Raw genomic sequence first — 7438 nt, forward strand, 5'->3', positions numbered from 1 at the left:
CACATCACTGATTATCTATCTATCTATCTATCTATCTATCTATCTATCTATCTATCTATCTATCTATCTATCTATCTATCTATCTATAGCCATAAAAAAATCGCTGTTCTTGACATTACAAATAAAAAAACTAAGTTATACAAAAAATTTGATGTTCTCTCATCAAATTTGTAATGTCAAGAACAGCGATATCTATCTATCTAGATAGATAGATAGATAGATAGATAGATAGATAGATAGATAGATAGATAGATAGATAGATAGATAGATAGATAGATAGATAGATATTAGTGACTTGCGGTGAGGTTCATACCTGGTGAGGCACCGACTTATTTATAATCGGATTTACAAATCTAGACCCCCTGCATGTTATTGTTTACATAAGGAAATTTCTCGCATGCTACAATGCTGGAGGGCAAAAAGGCTTTTCCTTTACATTCCATTCATGATTCCGTGATCTCAATCAAACTTAGACATGTAGATATTATTAATTTCGTGCTGTGCTTAAAAGAAAAGGGAGAAACCGTAAAGTACCACTGAAAACCACGTCTTTCTCACTCTCTGTATCAGCACAACTACTGTGTGGCTAGCTCGCTGTTCGGCTCGCTGTTACCATCTCTTACTCTGCAGTTGTGCAGTCACAATGTCTGGGTTCATGAGCACCCCCCAGCGATGAGGCATGAGAACTGCCTGCCTCACTCATCTGTTCTTTGCCGTTTATGATCGCTCCTCATCACACAAATCACGTTACACACTTAGTTGGTGACAATAAAAACACATTACATTAAATACATAAGCTAAATTATGGAAAATAAGTTCATACATGTTTTTAACCATTTTATTGGCGACGTACAGACAGGAGGAGCATGCTCTCATAGAATGGCAACCGGTGCTCTTAGCGAGAGGTTGCGCAATCACAAGTGAGGCTCAGCTCGGTGCTGCCTCACCGGCTTCGCTTCCAAGCATTTTAATGGGAAAATTCAGCGATTATGAAGAAAAAACATCATCATATTTTAGTCAAATGATAAATAGGGACTTTATAGGACAAACCACAGGGTGAAAAAATCTTTATAAATGATGTTATTGTTATATATTATTTTTCCATGATGACAGGTGTGGCTCTGGCTCTCCTGCCTCATCTGACAGCACATCACTGATTTTATATCTATCTATCTACCTATCTATCTATATATATATATACAGACCATAATTTAGCTAACTATGGTCTTTTTTATGCTCTGTTTCACTTTTTGACTTTTTCAAATAATTCAGGTTGCACACAAACTTCTGCGTCTTCAGCTGAATTCTGCAACACCTTTGCTAAGTTCCACTACTGGGCAAAGGATTTTTACAATATATGACTGTAGCTTTCTTATGCTTTTTTCCTACTTCTTATTCTTTGTTCTCAAATTTTTCTTGCATTTCTGCTGCAGTCATTCTGCAAATATGCATTCTCACGGCTGTTTCGCTAGGAACAGCTATTTTTCTAGTTGGGGCATGCCATTAGCAATGCATAAGGAGAGCAGTGACTGACCTGCGAAGCAGGTCAGTCACTGCCTCCATGCATTGCATGGCAGGCACCTATTGTTCTACACCCAATAGAACGCCTGGATATTATTATTGGGGCATGCCATTAGCAATGCATAAGGAGAGCAGTGACTGACCTGCGAAGCAGGTCAGTCACTGCCTCCATGCATTGCATGGCAGGCACCTATTGTTCTTCACCTAATAGAATGTCTCTTTAATATTATTTATTATTCTTCCGTCACCGTTAATGCGGCTCGTACCGCTGCGTGCCCACCCACAAAAGTGGTATCAAAACGTGCGGCTCGGTGCCGAGATGTGAGCTATTATTTTTATTGGGGATCGGAGTTACGATGGCGACATAAAAAGCGAAAAACGAGCAAAATTTCCAACTGCCAATCTTCGATGAATCTTAGAGTGTAACTGACACCAACTGCCGCTTTTTTAGAGTGAGAAAAAGAGTGGATTTTTGACCCCAAAATAATTTTGAAATCGCTCTCATGAGTGCAAAAATTGGTCTATCGGTATGAAAGTCAGTCATGACATTGATACGAATGCCTGCTCCGGTAAAATGTCTTCAAAATTTTTCTAGGGCTGACGGTTTTCTGTCAAGGTGCTTCAGAGCAAAATCAAGTGACAGGGTACCTTCAGGCACTCCACCATTCATTTTCAGACTTTTCTCAAAAATTTCTGAGCTCAACGCACACCATTTTTCTCTCATCACTGCAATTACTGTGATTGAGCTACAGATATGAATCGCGGTAATAGATGAGATGAGAAATAGCCCTCTCATATGCTTCAAACGGTTTTTGGATCGGACTTACGGAACCCGAACGGGAAGCAGTCGTTCGGACTGCTTTTTCCATTAAAACTGACTGGGTGTCTCATAAAGATAGATAAGTCTGACACACACAGGGCACTTTCATCACTATAGCAACAGAATGCAGAGAGGGAGAACTGCTGGGGTTTGGACTACAAAGACTCTGTAGTTCTAAATATGGCGGAACACTTTAATACAGAGGGCAGAGCAGAAGGTCAGAACTACAACATGGCGGAACACTCAATTATTACAGAGGAGGGCTGAGCTGGCAGTTAGAACTACTTCCTGTTTTGGGCATTATACAGGTGGATTAACCAAACCACTGTTACACATTGGATTAGTGTGGTTATGGAAATTAAGTTTACTGAAAGTTTCAAAATAAAACTCTGCAATGTCCACTCACGACGAATATTAAGCTTTTTTATGTTTTTTTGTCTCAGGATAGTGAACTGCCTTGCGCAGCAAGGCAGTTCATTAACATTAGCATTAATGTTAATTGAAATCCTTCCCCAGCTTTCTGTCTCACACACACAGCAGTTGGCTGAGGGCCAATCGCTATAGCAACATAATCCAGAGAAAGGCTGCTGGTTTGGACTACAAACCAGCAGCCATAACTGCCATAACTGTAGTTCTATCTATGGCCAAGACTCAGTTAAAACAGAGGCCTGAGCAGCATGTCAGAACTACAACATGGCGGAACACTCAATTATTACAGAGGAGGAGTTGGCTGGTATTATAAAGTACTTGTGCTTTGAGCATTATATAACTGATTTAACCTGATCACTATTACACATGAAATTAGTGTGGCAATTTCAAATGAAGCTTTATTGAAGCTTATTGAAAATTTTCAAAATATAAGTCTTGACAATTTTTACATCATGTAATTGCTCTTTTTACATACATTTCTGCAAAAAGTTCTGAGCTCAGCGCACACCATTTTTCTCTCATCACTGCGATTACTGTGAATGAGCTACAGATATGAATCGCGGTACTAAATGAGACGACAAATAGCCCTCTCATATGCTTCAAACGATTTTCGAATACGTATCACGGTTCCCGAATGGAAAGGAGTTGTTCGGACAGCTTTTTGGAGTGAAACTGGCTGGCTCAAACAGATAGAATTGTTTCTCCCCCTGTGTGTCTCTCTCCCAGCTGACAAAGAGGCTTGGTCACTATAGCAACAGAACACAGAAAAGCAGAGCTGCTGCTTAGGACTACAAAAACGCCATCTTTGTAGTTCTAAACACGATGGAACACTTTACTTTGGGCATTATATAGTTGGATTAACCCAACCACTGTTACACATTTTATTGCTGTGGTCAATTAAAATGAAGCTTAATGAAAATTTCAAAATAAAAGCCTTGATATTTTTCACATCAGGTTTGGGCTTTATGTGAATGGTTTAAACAAACTACTTTTACACATTGAATTGGTGTGGTGGTTAAAATGAAGCCTACTGGAAGTTTCAAAATAAAAGTCTGCATATTCCTCTCATGCTAGTGCAACGCCGTAGGCGTTGCAATAATATTAAGCTTTTTTCGCATTTTTTTCCTCAGGATAGTGAACTGCCTTGCGCAGCAAGGCAGTTCATTAACATTAGCACAAGTTTAGCATTTTACTGCCCCCACTAGTGCACTGCCTTGCGCAGCAAGGCAGTGCATTAGCATTAGCATTAGCCTTTTCCCTAAAGGTAGCTATTAGATAATTTTCTTACTTATTAGCGATGTTCAGTATACTGAATGGAGTAAATCAATGACAGAAAACATGCTAATGATGCCACACATCCTACATGAATATTAGTCTTCACGCTAATATTAGCATTTTGGCTTATGCATTAATTTCAACATACTGAATGGTACAGGTACAGTTTAGTCAACATGTTTCTGACTCACCACAGGTTATTGACTACATTGCAGCTTTCTTTAGCATTAATGCTAATTTTTTGCATCAGAACGCTTGATTAAAAACTGACGGGCACACTTTGGCATGCCCCTTAAAATTTCTGCGGAATTTTTTTCTAGTTATTATAACAACTTCTTCCATTACCGTTAATGCGGCTCGTACCGCTGCGTGCCCACCCACAAAAGTGGTATCAAAACGTGTGTCTCGATCCCGGCATTGGAGCTATTACTTTTATTGGGGATCGGAGTTACGACGGCGACGTAAAAAGCGAAAAACGAGCGAAATTTCCAACTGCCAAAACCTTAGAGTGTAACTGAAACCAACTGCCGCTTTTTAGAGTGAGAAAAAGAGTGGAATTTTGACCCCAAAATAATTTTGAAATCGCTCTCATGGGTGCAAAAATTGCTCTATTGGTATGAAAGTCGGTCATGACATTGATACGAATGCCTGCTCCGGTAAAATGTTTTCAAAATTTCCCTAGGGCTTATGGTTTTCGGTCCAGGTGCTTCAGAGCAAAGTTTTGGGACAGGATAACTGACGCTCCTCTCCAGTGTTTTACATACATTTCTGAAAAATCTCTGAGCTCAGCGCACACCATTTTTCTCTCATCACTGCAATTACTGTGATTGAGCTACAGATATGAATCGCGGTAATAGATGAGATGAGAAATAGCCCTCTCATATGCTTCAAACGGTTTTTGGATCGGACTTACGGAACCCGAACGGGAAGCAGTCGTTCGGACTGCTTTTTCCATTAAAACTGACTGGGTGTCTCATAAAGATAGATAAGTCTGACACACACAGGGCACTTTCATCACTATAGCAACAGAATGCAGAGAGGGAGAACTGCTGGGGTTTGGACTACAAAGACTCTGTAGTTCTAAATATGGCGGAACACTTTAATGCAGAGGGCAGAGCAGAAGGTCAGAACTACAACATGGCGGAACACTCAATTATTACAGAGGAGGCCTGAGCTGGCAGTTAGAACTACTTCCTGTTTTGGGCATTATACAGGTGGATTAACCAAACCACTGTTACACATTGGATTAGTGTGGTTATGAAAATTAAGTTTACTGAAAGTTTCAAAATAAAACTCTGAAAATTGCACTGACAAAAGTGCATCGCCGTAGGCGATGCAAAAATGAAAATCTTTTTTTTATGTTTTTTTTCTCAGGATAGTGAACTGCCTTGCGCAGCAAGGCAGTTCATTAACATTAGCATTTCATGGTTGTCTTAAAGATTGAAATCCTTCCCCAGCTTTCTGTCTCACACACACAGCAGTTGGCTGAGGGCCAATCGCTAGAGCAACAGAATCCAGAGAAAGGCTGCTGGTTTGGACTACAAACCAGCAGCCATAACTGCCATAACTGTAGTTCTATCTATGGCCAAGACTCAGTTAAAATAGAGGCCTGACCAGCATGTCAGAACTACAACATGGCGGAACACTCAATTATTACAGAGGAGGAGTTGGCTGGTATTATAAACAACTTGTGCTTTGAGCATTATATAACTGATTTAACCTGATCACTATTACACATGAAATTAGTGTGGCAATTTCAAATGAAGCTTATTGAAATTTTTCAAAATAAAAGCCTTGACAATTTTTACATCATGTAATTGCTCTTTTTACATACATTTCTGCAAAAAGTTCTGAGCTCAGCGCACACCATTTTTCTCTCATCACTGCAATTACTGTGAATGAGCTACAGATATGAATCGCGGTACTAAATGAGACGACAAATAGCCCTCTCATACGCTTCAAACGGTTTTCGAATACGTATCACGGTTCCCGAATGGAAAGGAGTTGTTCGAACAGCTTTTTGGAGTGAAACTGGCTGGCTCAAACAGATAGAATTGTTTCTCCCCCTGTCTGGAGAAACACAGGGGGAGGCTTGATCACTATAGCAACAGAACACAGACAAAAGCCAAACTGCTCCTTAGGACTACAAAAACACCATCTTTGTAGTTCTAAACACGATGGAACACTTTACTACAGAGGCCTGAGCAGAAGGTCGGAAGGTCAACATGGTGGAACCCTCAATCATTACAAAGGAGGGCTGAGCTGGCAGTTAAGAAGTACATAATGGTGGAACTCTGACTTATTACAGAAAGAAGGTGAGCAGAATGTTATAACTACAGACAGGGCAGAATGTTCTGGGCATTATATATAAACTGGTTTAACCCAACCACTGTTAGATATTGGATTAGTGTGGCCATTTAAAATGAAGCTTACTGAAAATTTCAAAATAAAAGCCTGAATATTCCTCTTGGGCCTTTATTATGTTTTTCTCTCAGGTTAGTGCAGAGACAACTACAGATTTAAATCGTGTTTCCATCGGAGACAAGAAATTGCCCTCTTATATGCTTCAAAAAGTTTTCGGATTGCTCTTATGGATGCTGAACAGTAAGCCGCTTTGATCAGAAAAACTAACTGCTTCAAACAGTTAGAATTCTCTCTCCCTGTGTGTCTCACTAACATGATAGTTGAGCTGCTCTTTAGAACTACAATGACTGAAGGTCAGAACTACAACATGGCGGAACTTTCAGATACCACAGATTAGGGCTGAACTGGCATTTAGAACTACTTGCTGTTTTGGGCATTATATAGTTGGATTAACCCAACCACTGTTACACATTTTATTGCTGTGGTCAATTAAAATGAAGCTTAATGAAAATTTCAAAATAAAAGCCTTGATATTTTTCACATCAGCTTTGGGCTTTATGTGAAATGTTTAAACAAACTACTTTTACACATTGAATTGGTGTGGTGGTTAAAATGAAGCCTACTGAAAGTTTCAAAATAAAAGTCTGCATATTCCTCTCATGCTAGTGCAACGCCGTAGGCGTTGCAATAATATTAAGCTTTTTTCGCATTTTTTTTCCTCAGGATAGTGAACTGCCTTGCGCAGCAAGGCAGTTCATTAACATTAGCACAAGTTTAGCATTTTACTGCCCCCACTAGTGCACTGCCTTGCGCAGCAAGGCAGTGCACTAGCATTAGCATTAGCCTTTTCCCTAAAGGTAGCTATTAGATAATTTTCTTACTTATTAGCGATGTTCAGTATACTGAATGGAGTAAATCAATGACAGAAAACATGCTAGTGATGCCACACATCCTACATGAATATTAGTCTTCATGCTAATATTAGCATTTTGGCTTATGCATTAATTTCAACATACTGAATGGTACAGG

The sequence above is a fragment of the Poecilia mexicana genome, unplaced genomic scaffold (assembly GCF_051168715.1).
Source record: "Poecilia mexicana isolate PSO_F unplaced genomic scaffold, ASM5116871v1 scaffold_2, whole genome shotgun sequence".
Classification (NCBI taxonomy): domain Eukaryota; kingdom Metazoa; phylum Chordata; class Actinopteri; order Cyprinodontiformes; family Poeciliidae; genus Poecilia; species Poecilia mexicana.